General features: G+C 33.6%; 1 protein-coding gene across 16 annotated transcripts in view; it reads left to right on the forward strand.

The window, feature by feature from the left end:
• LOC105210802 (serine-rich adhesin for platelets) overlaps positions 1-20,554 on the forward strand; it is a 115,397-nt gene that overhangs the window by 58,366 nt on the left and 36,477 nt on the right. For all 16 annotated transcript variants that reach the window (XM_054226300.1, XM_054226294.1, XM_054226295.1 and 13 more), the window contains one exon: positions 16,334-16,359. The gene's annotated coding sequence lies outside the window, so the exon portion shown is untranslated. The remainder of the gene's footprint in view (positions 1-16,333; positions 16,360-20,554) is intronic.

Here is a 20,554-nt window from a genome sequence, read left to right on the forward strand (position 1 = left end):
AAGTGCAAACTCACACTCCTCGGCGGCAGCCATTACAGCACACTTTTCCAACAATCATTGACTGTCAATGCTGTGTTGTTGTTGTTGGCATGCAGAAAACAATGCAAAGCAATCACTGCTGTCAAATGAAAATACACTTAACAATTCAGCACAGTCACTCATAAACACACATGCACATTTATATATGTATATAAAGGAGTGAGTGTATGTATGTTAGTGTAAACACAGGAAACCTCAAATATATATTTGCATTTTAACAAATATGGATTTCCTCTGACATTTTACTTTTGCACCCAATTGTTTGTCTGAGTGAGTTGAGAAATGCACTCACGTGCAGCAAATAACGGTGAATCTTTCTGAATGTGATGCCTGCAGTATTTTGAATATTTAAAAAGTTTCAACGAAGCAGACAGGCACGTACAATGAAGGTTTAGAACTTTGCGAAGACAAAATTTTTGGTTCTCTGTAGTGTATTTTTTATGAATATGAAATTGTACAGCTGTGTTGAAAATTTATGCAGTATAATTTTTTTAAATTTGAAATTGAGATTTATAATGTTAATAAATTAATGTTTCGATGTATATAAGAATTTAGTAAAAATAAAAAAATACAATGCCCAGTAGGAAATTTTTTGTCAACATCTTTTATGAAATTTTTAAAATATTTTCTTTATTATATTTCCTTTAAAAATGCATAATTGGGATTTAGAATGTTAATAAAGTAATATTTCGATTTTATAAGAATTGAGAAAAATAATTTTTTTTTATAGTGGCCAACAATATTTGTAAACTTTTTTTGTAAATATTTTTAAATGTCTTTTAATTTTCTTCAAAAATGCAAAATTTTTATAAATACTGGGTTTTTTTAGAAAGTTAAAAAAGTTAAGAACTGTGTAAAATTTCCTATAGGGCATTAGACCTTTTTTAGAAATTTTTTAAATTTTTAGTACTAATTTCTTAGAAAATGATTTTATTTTATTATATGCCACGAATGTTATCAAATTTTAGTTGTAAAAAGTGTCTTATTCCTCTAAAAACTTCTTTGAAGCCACTAAACCTAAAATACATAAATACTATGACAAACACAAAAATCCTTACGCAATTTATTGCACCCACCTAAAAGCTCTCCTCAACAGCTCAGCTTTATCTCAACTTGCGCACAAACAAATGCAATAGACGATTACTAAACAATAAAACACACGCAACTAACTGTCAGCCACAGCAGCCACTATAAATAGGTTTCTATGTAGGTGTATGTGGCCCACATTGCTGTTGTTATATAAAACGAAACTTGTCATTAAACGAAATCACATGCCATTGACATGTAAAAACACACAACTATATACACATATATTCACATATAGTGTAGCTATAAGTGTCACACAAGCTTGTTTATATCAAAGGACGCAAATGTTTCGAAATAAATCACCCACATATTAGTAAATAAACAATGCTATGTGGGTACATGCAGGTGGAAGCACATGTATGTGTGTGTATTTGTGTATCGTCAACGTTAACAAAGTATATTGAATGATTGCAATTGTAGTAAAGTGCCTTGGAACAATGAACTGTATTGTTATTGTTTTTCGTTTGCCATTACACTCGCTCTTTTCTCCATTTACATAACGGGTGATTTTTTTGAGGTTAGGATTTTCATGCATTAGTATTTGACAGATCACGTGGGATTTCAGACATGGTGTCAAAGAGAAAGATGCTCAGTATGCTTTGACATTTCATCATGAATAGACTTACTAACGAGCAACGCTTGCAAATCATTGAATTTTATTACCAAAATCAGTGTTCGGTTCGAAATGTGAAATCCGCTTTTTTATCGACAAATTTTGTTCAGCGATGAGGCTCATTTCTGGTTGAATGGCTACGTAAATAAGCAAAATTGCCGCATTTGGGGTGAAGAGCAACCAGAAGCCGTTCAAGAACTGCCCATGCATCCCGAAAAATGCACTGTTTGGTGTGGTTTGTACGCTGGTGGAATCATTGGACCGTATTTTTTCAAAGATGCTGTTGGACGCAACGTTACGGTGAATGGCGATCGCTATCGTTCGATGCTAACAAACTTTTTGTTGCCAAAAATGGAAGAACTGAACTTGGTTGACATGTGGTTTCAACAAGATGGCGCTACATGCCACACAGCTCGCGATTCTATGGCCATTTTGAGGGAAAACTTCGGAGAACAATTCATCTCAAGAAATGGACCCGTAAGTTGGCCACCAAGATCATGCGATTTAACGCCTTTAGACTATTTTTTGTGGGGCTACGTCAAGTCTAAAGTCTACAGAAATAAGCCAGCAACTATTCCAGCTTTGGAAGACAACATTTCCGAAGAAATTCGGGCTATTCCGGCCGAAATGCTCGAAAAAGTTGCCCAAAATTGGACTTTCCGAATGGACCACCTAAGACGCAGCCGCGGTCAACATTTAAATGAAATTATCTTCAAAAAGTAAATGTCATGAACCAATCTAACGTTTCAAATAAAGAACCGATGAGATTTTGCAAATTTTATGCGTTTTTTTTTTTAAAAGTTATCAAGCTCTTAAAAAATCACCCTTTATATGACCGCGCTGACCTGTCATTACAACACTTGCAACACAACAACAACAACAAATTTAACTGTTTTTACATTAAGTGTCTTGTTTTACAAGCTGCTACGAGTCTGAGTTGTGAATAGTACGTAAATATAAGAGTGTATATGGGCTGATATGTGTGCAGCTTGTTCGCTCATTTCGTATGTCACTCATACGCCACGATGTCCATATGGACAACTCATTCGTATTCATGCGGTTGTGCATTTGTTTGGCTGTTGGGCTCACATACACATAATTTTTTATAAATTTACGTTGGTTCTTGATTTTTGAATGCTAGTAACAATTATTAGCGGTATTGCTAGTTGTAAGGGATATTTTTATAAATCTCCTGTCAGGTGACTTTTTTTTTCTTAGTTTCCTTTGGTATTAACCCTTTATATGCATGTATATGTGCCATAAATACAAAATAATAATTTTCATTTTTTATTTGATTCCCTTTTATTGCATTTCTATTGAGTTTTTTCCTACTATTCACCATTTTCCTGTAGGTTTTTCTCTTTGTTATCAATATCCACTGATTTTCAGGTTCTTCATTGATTGTTTTTGCTTCAATTGCAATAGAAGCTTGTTAGCGTTACTTGCTGTGGTCTGTTTTTCTTTTTTTTTCCTTTTTCTTTTATGTGTTTATTCCATTCTTGTTATGCATAAAGTTTTTGCTGTGTCTGTAATCGAATAACTTGTTACTCTTTTAATGACCATGAAAATAAATTGCTGAGTATGGAAAAAGTTATAATTACAACGACGGTCATATGAAAAGGGAAGCAAATGAGAATATATGCATTTATATATAGATAAATATACTTGTATTAGTTGTATCTATAACTAATAGTGGTGTTTTCGAATGAAAAAAAAATAAAAATAAATTTATTTAATTTAAATTTAAACAAGTAAGGAAGAGCTAAGTTCGGGTGTAACCGAACATTTTATACTCTCGCAATTTATTTATTTAACTTAATTAATATTATATAATACACAATTTGACCCACATATTCGTCATATATATTGTATAAAGTCCATTGAAAGTTGGAAACCATAATATTAGGTTAGAAGCACCGAGGTCCTCATGTTCGATATATGGGCCCTTAAAAACCTATGGTCCGATTTTGGTGATTTTTAGAATGGGGCTGCCACACTATAAACGTAGTATTTATGCAAAGTTCTGCACCGATATCTTCACTAGTGCTTACTTTATATATTGTAAAGTACACAATTCAGATCGACTTCAAAGTTCTGGTATATAGGAAGTAGGCGTGGTTGTGAAGCGATTTGGCCTATTTTCACAACATATTATTGGAAAAACTATTACAAACCAAGTTTCATTGAAATCGGTCGAGTAGTTGCTGAGATATGGGTTTTGACCCATAAGAGGGCGACGCCACGCCCATTCTGAGTGCAACTTCCATCTGCCATTTCTTATGTGAAATTTAGTGTTTCTGACGTTTTTCGTTAATGAGTTAACCCACTTTTAGTCATTTTCAACCTAACCTTTGTATGGGAGGTGGGTGTGGTTATGATCCGATTTCTTTCATTTTGGACTGTATTAGGAAGTGGCTAAAAAAAACGACTGCAGAAAGTTTGTTTTATATAGCTCTATTGGTTTGCGACTTCCCCAAAAAAATTACATCCAAATATGCCCCTTCATAGTGCGATCCTTCATACCAAATTTTCCATAGCTTTATGTCTTCGTTTAGTTTTATGATTTACAAACAACCGTTATGTGAACAAAACTATAATACTCTCTTAGCAACTTTTGTTGCGAGAGTATAATAAAAACAAAAATAAACCGTAATATTGGAAGTAAATATATACTCAATCTTAAAGTATAAAAAAATATATATGCAAGTTTACCAACTCAGAGCAATTAATTTTAATTGGATAATTTATTAATTTGGATCATTTACCTACTTGTAAAAGCGAACCCATCCAAGCTCAGCTCACTACTCAATTAGTATACAAAACTTTATTAAAGTAACCGAAACATATAATTAACTTTCGTGTAACATGGAAAAGCAACAAAAAGTTATTGAAAAGCAAGCGAGAGTGATAAACATACATATACTATAATAAGTATATATACAGTTAGTATATATACCATTATATTAAACCTCTCTTCGCCACAACCAAACTAGTTGTCGGCGGCTTTGAGTTCCCGTGTGTAGTTTATGCGTAAATACCGGTATTAATTAACAAAACATCTTCATTTGCCACTGTTGAAAGTTAACGTATACCGTAACTTAACCGCTTATCTACTTCAACCTTAGTTGCAGTTGTTGCCACAACTTTGCGGTTGCAGCATAGTGAACTTCATTGTGTAGTACCAAACTCCTTGAAACGGCTGAAGCTTGTCTGTGCTGCTGGCCTTTCAGTTGCAAAGGTCAACAAGTGTGGCGGCCGATTAGGTTACAGCGACAACTGGTAGCAGTTGAGTAGGCTGTAGGGAAGTGAGAGCAAATGGTGGTATGAAGATGCTGCGAGCTTATAAATGAATGTGTAAAACTCTTCGGTAGCAATTTGTTGCAGCGTCTTTATGTGGTACACACATTCTCTGCTTTGGCGTATTTAGTACGCAATTTTCACCTGCCATATGCAGTGGCAGCTTACATATCTCACGAATTTTACCATTCGTTTTCTTGTTCCTTCGCTCTCTTGTAATGCTTTATGCAGGTCCGTATTGTGGAAGCTTCCTTTTTTCGGCTGCTCCATTTCAAGTTGCTGCTGCCGTCTGTTTTACCGTTGTCCTTGTTGGCCTTTGCATTTTCATATTAGCGCAAGCGTAAAATGAACTGACAGCAAACTGATGGCTACAAACTATGCCAGCGAAGCAGGAAGGCCGCAACACCTGAAGATTGCAAAAGACAGGAAACGAAGTATTCAACTGCGAAGCAATGTACATTTGAGAACCACAGCACACAACGCAGCAGCTTCATTTCAAAAATCTAAGTTCGTTGTTGCACTCACCCGGCGTTTTCTGCTTGCATTTACTTCGTTTCCGCATCAATGAAGCGAGTAGTTGGTAGAGAAGGTTTCGATAAAACCCACACAGTTTATGCAACAGAGGGTGGTTGAGGCAGTTTCGGGGAAAACGCAGTTTGAAATATAGTTTTTACTACCAGTTGCCTTTCGAAGTTTCTTATTTTAGCAATAATTTCCTATCAGCAGCTGGCGGTTTGCCTTCAAAACTTTCACGTGATATTATTCTCTGACTCTACTACCTACAGCACCACCTTCTCTTTCACACCACTCATTCCTTTAGAGTTTGAGTAATGTTCTATAATTTTCCGATTTATGCTCTCAAACACCGTTATTTCTTATTGCTTTCATATACATTTGTAATAAAGTGGGAAGAAAACACATTCACCGTTGTTAGCACATCATATGCGACTTGCTCGTCTCATTTCGCAACCCGCTTCGTTCGTGTAGCTTCTGCTCGCTGGCTTTAAGATTTCATCAATTTTCTTTTTATGTACGCTTTTTATGTAAATCATATATAATTTTGCGCATCTGTAGCAGGTGTTTGCTGAAATGAGTTTTCTCAGAAAAATTCTGAATGTTGGTGCATTACAAGAAAAACGTGAGATTACTGAAATTAAAGTAGTTCGAATATGACTAAGTTGCGGCATGAGTAGGAAATATGACTCAAATTTATTTGCAGTTGCTTGTTAATTTGTTTTGAAAACCATTGCATACACTCATTAAGAGTACTGTAAATTAGACATGAAGTGAGAATTTCCGACTCTGCTCATTGAAGTATTATTCAATGGTAGCAACTCCTCCAAAAATCTCACTAAGCTTCAATATAATAAGTACCTATATAATAAGTATTCTCAAGTTCTTTTTCGAGCTTATATCGTCCCCTTAGTACGCCTATGAGAGATATTATTTATTTCTGCATTCTAAATACCTTTCCAATTGGTAAATTATTGCTTAATATTATCCGCATTTTTTCTCTATTTTCCTTTAATTTTTACTCCATATCATTTCCACCATTAGATATGGTCCGTAAAATTGAAATTTCTTCGTCAAATTCTTTTTCATCTACCCTCTATTACTTTAGGGTTAGATACGCTTGTGTTTTATAGATATTATATTATTCTGCTCTGAGTATTAGTCACAAATATTTCAACAACAATATTGTGTTCACACCTCCATGCAACAACTACATTTCACAAGCCCATCCAAACTGCCACTCTTAACGCCTAAAAGCTTCCTGTCTTAAGACACTTAACAACTCAATTTCACATTTAATTAAGTGAAATACTTGTCGCCCGAGTGACTGTATCAAAGTCAAAGTCAGTTAAGAACCTAATCAGATACCTAGTCAGTTCAACTACACCAACTACAACGGACAACCACCTCAATACCACAGCCAACAACTCAACTCAAGGAGCACGAAGGAATTTCTTACTTACTTAGCTATGAACTAATAGCTGAAGGCCGTCATGTCATCAATGCCGCCACAACTAACCATAAATAAATTGTATTTTGTAAAATAAAATACAAAAACAAAAAAGCTTTAACCACTTCAGATGCTTGGTAAATGTTTTATTAAATCCGGCGTGCTCACACTTTTATTAGTGACTGTAAGCGGTAGTAAAATGAAAATAGTGTGAAGAAAGGAAATAGCGCGAAAGGAAGTCGTCACACCGCGGAATTGCACGAAATTACATTACTCGCTTAGTGAAATACATACAAACAGCAGCGGTGAATGCCAACACAAATACCACGCTGGTGGTAAATATCAGCAATCATTGATGTAGTAGGCATTGGGTTGTTTCTCAATATCCTAGCTTGCTTATGTATTTGTTGTCGCTTGGCATTGTAGGTTGACACGGTGACAACAACAGCAATTGCCAGACGACACAGCTTTGGTAAATGCCAATAACAGCGGCAAATCACTTTGCTATATACTTACTGTATATATGTATATACAGCGATACCCTTGCCATAGCTTCGTCCTTGATAAGGCTGCAGCATTGACTTTGGCGTCAACAGTGAGCTTAGAGTCATTCGTTGTAGGTGCTTAGTGGTTCAATGTTGTCATTGCCACCGATGCTCGCTTTTATTGTATATATTATATATTATAAATGTAATATATGCCAAAGGTTTTCGAAACTGTTGGGGAAAATGTTGGCAACATTGATGTACTATTAAACTAATCGGAAACAATTTAAATTCTACTTAAGTACTTTCAAAGTTAAAGAATATTGTATTGGCTTTTTTATGAACTGTTGAAGATAAACTCCTTCATATTAGTTTTTAGGACTAGTCCATGCTGCACTGATTTCGGTACTAGTTCTCAGGTAGCCATGAAGTCCAAATCATTTAATACAATTAGTAATAATTTTTAGGAAATAAACTCATTTTCGAGTAATCAAATCATAACCACTAGTTCTCAGGTAGCCATGAAGTCCAAATCATTTAATACAATTAGTAATAATTTTTAGGAAATAAACTCATTTTCGAGTAATCAAATCATAACCACTTTTATAACTAGTTGAACTAATTAAAAATAGCTTGTCAAGAATAATAAATTCAAACCGTTCGAAATTTATATTTTCCATACTTCAAAAGATACCTGAACCCTTTACTATGCAATATCAATATCAAATCTTATTTAAAGCGAGGATTTCCTAGCTAAATTACTTTATTCAACACATTCTGCAACTTTTCGGAGTGACCTCATACAAACTAGTCGATAAGTAATTGCTTTAGTAACCAGTTATTTTTTTGTAAATCCATCTTCCGAATGCCTTCATAGTACAAATCGTTGTTTCCATATGCTAAACTTGCGATGGAAGACTTTTCAAGCAATGTGAAGACAAGCAACAACAAAGAAAAAGCAATGTTATGCCGGCTGTCACCACCAGTGAACTGTCATTAAAAATATATATATTCATTCTGCTAGCGACATCTGCTTGCTACTATAAACCCAAATACTTTCAATACTCCCTCTCGTAGTGCTCGTCTCTATTCGTCAAGCTTTCTCGCACATCCGAAATAACTTGTTGCGGAAGCTTTGTGTAATAGTTTGTGACGCACTAGGTTTACTATCATCATCAATAGCTGTGTCATTTAATGCGCCTCTCTCCATATCCTTCGCTTTTATTGCCCCTCTTTCGAATGTTCAAGTATATTATATTTCATCTCCGCGTCATATTGCCTTAGCATGAACCTAACGTACATACTAATAGAATACTTGGTATATAAGATTATGTATATATATTTATGTGTAGTGAATGTCTTTGGTTTTATTGTAAAGTACATCAAATTGTGTTGAGGCTTTTGTAGTATTTTAAAACCCCCTTACCATCCCTTGAATTTGAAGTTTATTGAAGGTTGCTCAAAAGAGGCAGCGCCTAGAAAAGTCGTAGACTTGAGAGGAAATCGCTGTGACGTTTTCATTTGTAAAACTCAAATGTTAAAGCTGGTATTAATTTTATTAAGTAGATTTGTAAAATGTAACATTATTAACTTCTTAAATTTTGACTCTGATACCAAGAGTTCATTTTTTAAACTTATAGAAATGCAGAATCGGAAGTAGGTATAGTTGTCTTGTATTAGAAATGTTTTTTACTAAACTTTGAAAAATTATTCAATTAATCCGTTGGTAATGGTTTTGGGAACCAGTTCATTAATAATTTTAGTATAATTTGGAAAAATTCATAAATTCATACAAATTCATACAACTAGTCCACTTGTACTCATTTTTATAACTAGTCCCTAACCAGCAATATACTTTCATGACAAATAGCTTTGACAATTAAAATTGTTTATTCACTATAGTTGTGTATTTAAAATAGAAAAAAATAAATTTCCGTATTCCATATGCTCTTAATGAATTCCATTAGCACCTTGTTCAAATATTTGCCAGCATTGTTCAGCAAAATTTCCAATTGAATTACTGAGTTTTGCTAAATTGCTAATTCCAATTAAAACTGATATTTACTTTTTCCATATTTATGCCGTTACAATATGATATTAAATGCTAGTTGTGCTAAGCGATAATTTTAATTAAATTAATTGCAAGTTTTAAGCAGCTGACTGAGAGTACACTGGGGTGGGTTGCAAGATAATGATGAAATATAGGTAGGAAGTATAAATGTCAGGGTTTTTAATGCTTGAGAGAATATATTTGTCTATAAAATTTTAAAAATTCGAAGTCTTTTTAGCATTTTTTAATAATTTCTTAATTTTTAGTACTTTCTCATTATATTAGATAATTATACTTTATATATAGTCTTGGATCTTACCTTAAGGTTTTATTTAAATAATATTAGGTCCGAAACTTCGATAAATATGACTTATGCCTAAATGTAGGCAACAGTTTGTGCGCAATCATATTGTATTATGGTCCAAAGTTGCTTCAGGAACTTTGGCTTCTAGGGTAAATTAAGGCAGGTTAAGGTCTTCTTTACAGGCTTAAAAAAATCGATTTTTTTGTTTTGTTTTAAATCTCTTCCAAAACTATCCAAGAATATGTCTTTAAAATTCCAGTGGAAAATTCGGCAAATTTTCGAACCTAGAGCTGTTTTAGTGGCCGAGCGTCGAACAGGTGCGAATGCTCAGGCAGACTTTAAAGCGAGTTTTCATTTTCACAAGTGTTAGAAACGGTGCCGGCGATAGCAAAAAGAATATACTTATGTCCGATCGAAAAAAACCAAAGTGGTCTAGCTTCAGTATTAAATTATCTTCTATTTGAACTAAAAAAGTTGGACAAAAGTATTATTCAAATTACTTGTTTTGCAACTTAAAGTCAATTTTTTTTCTTAAAAAAGGTGATTTTTTTTTTAACTTCGAAAAAATTTGGAATTTTATAGCTTCTTCGATATTTTTTTAGTTCATAAAGAAAAGAAACTTATAAATATTAAACAAAAAATTAGTTCGACTGTTTCAGATGCATCGCACGACCTCCATCACCGGCAACGATACAGACAGAAAAATACTTACAACTTTGAAAAAATTTCAATATTTTTTAATAATAAAGATTGTTTTTTAAGGCTTAAATATAGTACACTATCGTCTTAAAATTCCGTTTACCGCAATCATTGCCTTCCCTTAAAAAAAAAAAATGCTAAAAAAAGCTTTTTTCGGTTTCTAAAGCAGACTACTGCCTTAATAAGCAACTTAGAGCACTCTTTTCCTCATTCTCTTTCATCAAATCACATTAGTCTAGACAGGACTGTGGCAATATATACATAATCGTGTATGTGTTAGTTAAAGGCTGTGCATTTCATTATCAAAGAAAACCTATATACATTTATACACTTAAACATACGTACAATTCAAATACCCGTTCATATGTGCTCAATTACCACATTGCGATTAACCACTGCCCACTTGTCGGCTGGTCAGTGCAACCAAAGAGCGTGTAAAGTGTAAAAAGAATCACTTTATGGCTGCAACAGGTGTGCTGCGTTGGCTGTAATGACGCACTGTTAGCATAGATAAATGCACATCATCAATCATGCATAATAAAGATCAACAACGGCGGCTGTTGATGCGCTCCATTCCATTCTAATATTCCACCGAAGTAAGCGTTGCCACCACTTGCTTGCAGCGCATCTCCCTGTGGTGAACAACTTTTTAAATAAATATGATAGACTCGCTAGTTAGTTGCTCTTCTGCTTCAACTGTTATTATTATTGCTGCCACTCGTCTGTATATGTGTCTGCGCATTTGTGCTGTGGTGTGAGTCAAGGCGGTGGCAAACAACTCAATTAACCTCAACCTTCGCTACGCTGTGACGGCTGTGCAATGCGTCGTTGACAGTGACAATAACTACAATAACAACAACAGCAACATTGAACAAATTGCAAACAACAATTGCAACGCTGGAAATATTAATATTGAAATAACAAGCGCCAAAGTATTAATTTCAAATGACGTCAGCCAAATTGGCAACGGTTTGACATCAACTGTTGTGCAATCTTTTTTAATAAGATGAGCGCAATTTTTTTTCTAAATCTAGAAGAGATAGTCAAAAGAGAGACAGCGATTACAGCAAAAAGCTTTCGATTTTTTTTTTTTACTTTTTTAAAGGGTGGCCAAATATAAAAATACAGCGCATATTGCATTTTCATATAGTGTTGCCACATATTTAAAATTTAGAATTCAGTAAAGCTATAAAAAATTTAAACAACAGAGTTGCCATATGTATATGAAAAAAAATATAATCGAATTTTTTTTTATAAATTTTTTTCTTGTTTAGGGTTGCCAACTCCATGAAAACTACCATCCGAAAAAAAATAATTTCATAAACAATTATTGCCTTAAATTAAATTTCTTAGTCAATGGCTGAAAAGCATTCTTAAGCAGCTTAAAATTTGGAGTATTTCTTTTCAGGGTTGCCAAATATTAACTACAAATTTTTAATATATTGTTAATATTTTTTTGTTGTCATTATATGTTCGATTTTGAGAAAAATTATTTTCGAATTGATTTTAAAATTAATTTAAAAAAAAATAAAATTATTTTGAAAATATTTTTTTTTTAATTTTGGGAAAAAATAATTTCGAAAATAATATTTTGAGAAAAAATAATTTTGAAAATAATTTTTTGAGAAAACATAATTTTGAAAATAATTTTTTGAGAAAACATAATTTTGAAAATAAATTTTTTTTCGAACAAATTTTTGGGAAAAAATAATTTTGAAAATAAATTTGTTTTCGAAAAAATTTTATTCATAGTGGGAGATTAAAGAAAAGATTGTTATAAATTAACTATAATGGAAATATTCTTAAACAAGGTTGCCATATGTTCTTTAAGTAAAGTAAATTTATTTAAAAAAAGTCGAATTTAAAAAAATATGAAAATTCAATAAATTTGAATTCTTATATGCTTATATGTTAATACATGTGTGTGCATATATTGAGCTTGAACATCTGATGCATACCAACAAAAGCAACAACAACAGCGGCAACAACATCAATACCAATAACACTCCATCAAGGTCAGCAATGGCAACCTTTAATATTTTCAATTTCATTGCTATTGTCACCAGCAAATCGAGCTCTGGCAGTGAACAGCCAAACACTGCTGATCACCCGCTGCCTTAACCATAATTGTCACCCGCCGTCGATGACATTGAAAGCGAACGTGCCACCAAGCACACGCACTAATGCGAGTAATGCACATTTTTTCACCGCCCTCCAATGAGTCGAAGCGCAGCTTGAACTAAACTTTGCTAGAAAATAAAAAAATAATAATAAAAATACAAAAACAACAACAAATTAATCAAAAAATTAATAAAGCAGAAAAAAAATTAATAAAAATTTATTAAAAAAAAATCGAATTACTATGAAAAAGTTATAAAAATATTTTAATAAGCAAAACAGTGCGTCGCGCATGTGCATACGCATATGTGTTTGTTTGTTTGTGCGCTCACATAATTCTACCCATTCGCATGCAATAGGCAATCAATAATTCACGAATTCTGTTGACCAGTTGGCCATCAGCAATGCCAAAATGCGCACATGAAGCGCAGGCTGTAAAAGGCAAGCAGCACGCAAAGCAAAGAAAAAACAGCAAAAACAACGCAAAGCCATATGAAAATGTCATTAAAAATTCATAAAAAGTAAAGAAAAAAATCCAATAAATGACAATAAAATATATTTTTATGCATAAATTGTGCTGTGTTAATCGCATATTCTAAAAACGCACACGCCTCCGCTTTGGCGCGACTTAATTAAGTGTCGTTAAATGCATAGCAACAATATAATAATGCGCTCGCATGGCATGATAAATGCGAATAGCAAAAATAAAACAAAAATAATTAAAACAACAACACCAACACCAAATATCCACAACAGCTGGCATTAAGCATAGTTTGAGTTATTGGCGCGTCGCGCATGCGCAAAGCGATCAAGCGTCGCGTCGTCATTGGCAATGTAATAATCGCTGCAACAACAACAACTAAACCGAGTGTAGATACAAACCACGCGTTGAGTCGACGTCATCGCCGGCAAATAGTTTCTATATGAAAAAATCCAGTGTCTCCTCCAACATGTTGCGCGCCAACCAACCGCGTCGGCGCTGCAGCAAAAACCAGTCTTCGGCATTCGCAAATACACGCCGTCATACAAATATAACTGTATATGTATGTCTGCATGTGTGTGCGCGCCGACTACGTAATGAACGCATGCGCCAACGTCACTTGTCGCGTTGCCTCCACTAGTGCTTGTTGTTATTGCTGTTACAGCAGCCTGTCAATTTCAAGAACCAGGTCAAGGTTACGCTGCCGACGCCGCTCCGTTTTTTTTCTACCAAACTCACCACGCGGACTGCGCCGCCTCTTTCTTGCTGGCAAGCTGCGCTTACATACGCTGTTTGAGCCGAGTACGGCTAACTGCTAACCGCTGTTGGCTGTTGACTAGTTGGTGGCTTACTATTGTATGTTGTTGGCCAACATGATAATGTTGTTGCCGCCGCTGATCGCACGTTTTACAGCCTGTTAACGGTTGCAACAAATCGCTTTTTTTTTTGTTTTTCCATTTGCTCCGTTGACCAACTGGCTCACCAACATTGCTCCGCCGCTTGTCAGTCAGTCGTTCGCTTGCGCTCAGCCAACGGTGACTTTGCGGACTCTTCTCGTTTGGCGTTCAGCGCTTAGCTCGTGTCTGTGGCGCGCTCTCAGTTTTAGCTTCAAACTACAGATAGTCACAGCATCTGTAGCAGTTTCGTTTAGTTTACCGTTGTTGTTGCTGTTGTTGGTGTGTTATTCTCAATTATCGCAGCCGGTTAGTTGGCGTGTCTTGTTTGTTTGTTGCATTTTTAGTTGCATTAATTCTGGTTTTTATGCGCGCATATTTTGAAGGGCAATGTTGCACAACAGCTGACCTTCAAAGTGAGCAAGTTTTTTCTGTGTTTTTGTTGTTCTTTGCTTTGGTGCGCTTGTTGCAACGGTGAGTGTGTAGTGCACGTTGAAAATATATATTTTTATAAAAAAATATATAATTTTTTTAATATATTTATAGCCACACTATATGTGTTTAAGTGTGTGTGTATATGACTTCAAGGATGCGCTTCGCAATTGCACTTTGCCGTGTGAAATAATAAATTGCTTTACTGTTGATTGTGATCTTTCAAAGTGATCTTTAATTCGCGCAATTAAAAGTGATGTTCTTGTTCGATTAAACATGTTTTCGAAAATTATAATAAATAAATATGTGTTGAGTTAACAGGAAAAATGCAATAAGTACAGTTGTGGTGAAAAATTATGGAAGATTTTCTCCATCAATTATATATAATTCTCCAAAAATTATGAGATACATATGAGTAAAAATGCTATCAAATCGACTCAGATGTGAATAATGTTCCAAAAAGTGAATGAAAAAAAATTCAAAGATGACTCCATCAAATTTTGAATTATTGTATTTTTCTAAAGACTGTTTTTAAAATAAAAAATAAAAATAAAATATTGTGAAAATATGACGATTGAAAGTGAAAACTAATGAATTCCAATATCAATTGGATTGTCCAATTATTTAGCATTCAACAATTCCCTTGATTTTATACCTCAATCGTTGAAGACTTGGACTCTTACAGGTAATGCTTCCAGCATCCTCATCTAATAGTCTGCCTCTAACAATTCCACTTTTGCTTACTTCCCTTACGTACGCACAATTAAAATAGGTGTACTCAAATCGGCATACAAATTGTTAAATGGGCGTGGCTCTGCCCACTTATGAGTCAAAAATCATATCTCCGAAACTACTAGACTATTTTCAATGAAATTCGGTTTATAATATGTTATAAAAATAGACCAAATCGGTTCACAACCACGCCTACTTCCCATATACCAGAACAATGAAGTCGATCTGAATCGTTTACTTTACAATATATAAAGTAAGCGCTAGTGAAGATATCGAAACAAAACTTTGCACAAATACTGAATTTATAGTGTGGCATCTCGATACTAAAAATCGCCGAAATCGGACTACAAGTATTCAAAACCCAATATATCTAACATGAGGACCTCAGTGCCACTAATCAATTTTTGTTACCGAAAATATATAGTAAGTCTCTCAGATATTTTGAAGGAATATTTTTCTTCTAATAATATGTCTCGTGCCAAAAATTGGTGAAATCGGGTCATAACTTCCTTATTTCCCATATACCTAATATTAGGGTTTTCAAACTTTCAATGGACTTTATACCATATCTATGCCGAATATGTGGATCAATGGGTGTGATGTTATTAAATTAAATAAATAAATTGCAAATATTAAAAAAATCGCCCTCATCGCCAACAACCGATCATTCGCAGTCCTTCTCCATACTTTAACCGCTCATAAATTATGGCAACGCCAGCTGTGTGTGATAGCGCAATCGCTGCGGCTAAGCGTCTACAGCCACACACTGAGTGCTTTGAATAACTGATTTTATGATTTATTTTCATGTACTGTTATTTATTACTGTACGGCGCAAGTAATTGCCATGATATGTTATGCGATATTTTGGAGAGTACTTGACATATACATGCATGTATATGTAGGAAGCTAAAATAATGATATATTTTAATTTTATATTCAAGATTATGCTAAAATTATGTTTTGGAAGTGTGTTTTTTCTCGAGTTATTCCATTATAATACTGTTTCGAAAGAGATCTACTTTCAAGAGTTTTTTGTAATTTTTAAAGGATATCTAGGTTTACATTAAGGTATAATTTGAACTAATTTATTATTTTACATTATAAAACATTATTTAATTTTACTCTAATCTCTTCTTTACAGGCAACTTTATAATGCAAGCTAGTCTGGTAAGTCGAAATTTATTAAATATTGAAATAAATCTTTTATATGACAATAGAAAGCAGTCATTAGTCGAATATGAGCTGCTGAATTGAAGATATATGTATGAAGATATATTGCTTCAGCTAAAATTTATAGGAAATTTATGAGTTTTTGTAATCAAAAAAATATTTAAATTGTTCGGTATTTTTCAGGTTATTTAATCACAAAAATATTCTGAAAATATTTGGAAAGATTTTTTAAAGTTACTATAGAAAGAAAAATGTCAAAAAAAGCAAATTTCTGTGTATAAGTCTTTTAGGCTACTGTTTAAGATTTTTTTCTATCGCCAACTATCGATTGAATCATTTCTTAATCCCTTATATAAGAAAATCCAATAAAAATAGCATTAAATTCGAGTTTTTGAAATATTTTGACACCAGCGCCACCTACTGTCAAATATTTTTTTATTTAAATACTACTTTTTTTTTTAAGAATACTATCAAGAGCACTTATCTATCGATCGAAATTAATTTTTTTCTGTAAAGCAAGTAATCAATTTAAAATTCGAGCTTAATATGAATTCCTTTTTCTGCCAAAATTTTCATTGACTAAAATGCTTACTCGGCGTCACCTTGAAATTTTGTCCACACCTAATATAGCGACGGTTATTTGCCTTTCTGAGCCTATAACTCAATGCTGCTTGTAATTTTCCAGCTGCAACAAAACAAGTTTAAGAATGAAAAGACAAGCGAATTAAAAATAAAAAGGTATCGATTCTTTAGAATTATAAAAATTTCCAAGAAACAAACTACAGAACAACAACAACAACAGCAATGTCAAAGATTTCGCCTTAACTTGTAACAGCGTGCAAATCGTTTAAGGACGTGCCACCAAGTTGCAGCGACATGTAAGTCTAAAGACACACATACAACCACATGCGAACGGCAATCAGAATGGCAATGTTCATGACCATAAAATAATGGCCAGTCACTTAGCAGCAATGAAATTGAAAATCGAGTTACATTGGGCGCACAAAATTAGCAACGACAAAAAAGTGTAAATATCAAATTGGCAATTGCTAAGCATTGCTGCATGCCAATGTGGCACGGAAAAAACTACGCGAATCAAGCAGCAACAGGTTTTTGCGATTTTTCGAATTTTCTGCTGTTTTTGCTAAAACGTTTTCCATTTCCAAACGCAAGCGTGAGCGCGCCTAGCACTTATGCGCTGACACGCTGGTGACGTGTTCGCCTGTCATTCAAGCAGATTTCAAAGTCAACAGCGGTTCTAGGCGCTCGCGGCGGCAAACAAAAACTCGCTGTTAACCATGAAATGCAACACGCTGCTAATGGCAAGCGGCATATAGACGACGCCGCCAGCGCCACCGCCTTGCCACCATAGATGGCCACATCAAGTGCAACCGCATATTCTTACAATGTCATTTAGGCTGCTGCGCGCTGCAATGCGGTTTACCAAATCAAAACAACAGCCGTCGGTTGGCGGCTACGATGCTAGTCAGCCGAGCGCGGCAACCACAGTTGGCCGTCAACAAATTTGCAGCTGTCACAATGACAAAGTTAGTTTGAAAAACAAAAAAACAAGAAAAAGACAGTAAACAACAACACCAAGAACAAATGACGTGCAAATTGCTTGTTGTAGACGTTTTGCATGCAGCAGCCGCTGTCTGCCCATCCGCTTAGCTGTCTCGCAACGCCTTCTTTGCCCGCCGCTGCTTCCTTTGTATGCAAATGCGCTTTTTGGGTGTTTGTTGTTATTGTTGCTTCTCATTCATCATTCTTTGGCGCAGCATTTCTTGGTAAACAATTATTTCTGGCTTGCTTGCCATCAGCTCAACCATTTGTGGTTTACAACAGTCGCGCACGCGTTTACCCACAGCTTCTGCTGTTAAAACAATAAATTATTATTTTTCTGCACAATTCTTTTATTTTTCTTTTCTTTTCTCGTGTTGTTGTTGTTGGTTTGTCGCATTCGTCAGGGTGTGACTGTGCGTGCAGCCTTCACTGTGACATTGCTGTTCATGCAAGAAGTCGCGGTTGAGCGGGCACTTCTTGTGGTCTTTGTCAAGTGCGCGCGTTTTTCAAGGTACGCTACGAGGTGACAGGGCGTATGAGTAACAATTGTTTTTCTTCGTGATTAACAGGAAGAGTGGAACACAAATGAAAAAAATATGGTTAATATTAAATGAAATTGTGTAAGTTGAGTAATAATAGTAATATTTATAATAATAATAACACCAAAAACAAAAATATTAATTATAAAACATAACAACAACAGCAATAATAGTATAATATTACAAAATAAAACAACAACAAAAATAATTTTAATAAAAAATACAATAATTTTAACATTAAAAATTAAGATTAATCATGCTAGTTCTCGTTTTGTAAATTCTTATTCGAATTGTTTAAATTAAATTCAATTTAATTACCAAAATTCCATATTGCAATAATTTTAAATGAAACTTGGATAATTAAACTAAATATAAAATAAAATTAAATAAAAATAAATTCATTTAATATTTCATTTATAATGAATTTTTTATTAATTTATTTCTTAAGTAATAATTTTTAAATAAGAAAGATATATATTTTCGGACCACATATCGCTTAGAGTCATTTAGAAAGATTTTAAATACCAATACATTTTAGTTCTCATATAAATTATAAACCGGAAACCAGTGCCATACTGGTGGTTCTTGAAAACACCTCCATTTACAAGTTTTGTTTGAAGAAATGTTTTTGAATATAAAATTTAAACATAAAAGAGTATTTCTAAAATCGTAAATATCGCTTTCGATACTTATGAAAATTTAAAAAAAAAATTACACCAAAATATTATTGAAAAATTTAGAAAATTTTGACTATAGAAATATTAAGGGGCACACCTAGTGTAATGACCTAAAAAAAGGTGATTTTTGGGATTTTTTATTAAAAAAACTACTTTATGAATTATTTCAAAATTTTAAGAATATATTTATACACATTTCAAGAATATAGAGTGAAATTTTTGAAAAAAACAATTAAATATTTTTTAAGTTATAGTCGATCTCCAAAGGCGCGAAAAAAAGGTCCTTCACTGCTTCAGTGATTCCGGCCTTTTCCGTGGATGAAAAATGCTCCTTAAACTAGATAATATTGTCTGTACAATGACCTATGATAAAAAAAAATCAAAAATTGACAATATGGCGGCTTTTTAAAAAAAATAGTCGAATTTTACCCAAAATTTTGGTCGTAAAAAAAATTCGATAGTGATCGGATCATTTGTTTTTGAGTAATCTACATCTACTACAGCAAATTCGGAAAATGATGTTTCGAGAAAAACGTATTCACTGTTACCGAGCGGCTGCTCTTTAAATTGCTGTAACTCAAAAACTATTTGAGATATCGATTTGAAATTTTAATATGTTCTTCTTAAAGGTGTAATCTACCAAAAGGTGTATGAACCAAAAAAACTGATTTTTTTGAAATTTCACACTAGGTGTCTTAATACAAATTCCAAACATTAAAAAATTTAAACTTTGTTGTATTAAAAATGAAAATTTTGCTCCAGAAACACAAATTTGTAGCATAACTGCTGCCTCCGTATTTTTTAATTTTTTATAATTTTTATAAAAATATAAATGTTTTAAATTTTGACCACATTTGCGAAAAAAAATTATTTCAAAATTATAAGAATAAAAATATTATTTAAAAAAAAATATATTTTTTGTAACTGAACCATAATTTCATTTTCTAAACCACTAAACCTCTCCCAATGACTCACATCTGCCAATCTGGCTCTGACTCATTTTTCATTTATTAAAAAAATATATTTTTTGTCTCAAAAAAAAAAAAACTTCAATGACTCATTACGAGCATAAAAAATGTTTTTAAGAAACTTTCCTTGCGCTTAGACAAACTCTTATTGAAAATCACTTGTTGTAGGCCTCGCCAATCGCAAATCAGCCACAACCAGTTAGAAAAGTAAATCCAACGCCACTAATCATCACACACAAACTCATACAGAGTGTAGCGTTGAATAATAGAAGGCTGGGAAAATGCACTGTTTACTCTGTCAAAGCACCTTGGCCTTAAAAAGCAATGCAAAAAGCCTCCAAATACTGCTAAAAGCAAGCGCATTGTGTAAAACTCATATTTTTTCGTAATATAAATATTGCACTCTTTAATTTATAATACTAACCACTTACAAAATCTGTGTAAT

The sequence above is a fragment of the Zeugodacus cucurbitae genome, chromosome 3, assembly GCF_028554725.1.
Source record: "Zeugodacus cucurbitae isolate PBARC_wt_2022May chromosome 3, idZeuCucr1.2, whole genome shotgun sequence".
NCBI lineage: Eukaryota > Metazoa > Arthropoda > Insecta > Diptera > Tephritidae > Zeugodacus > Zeugodacus cucurbitae.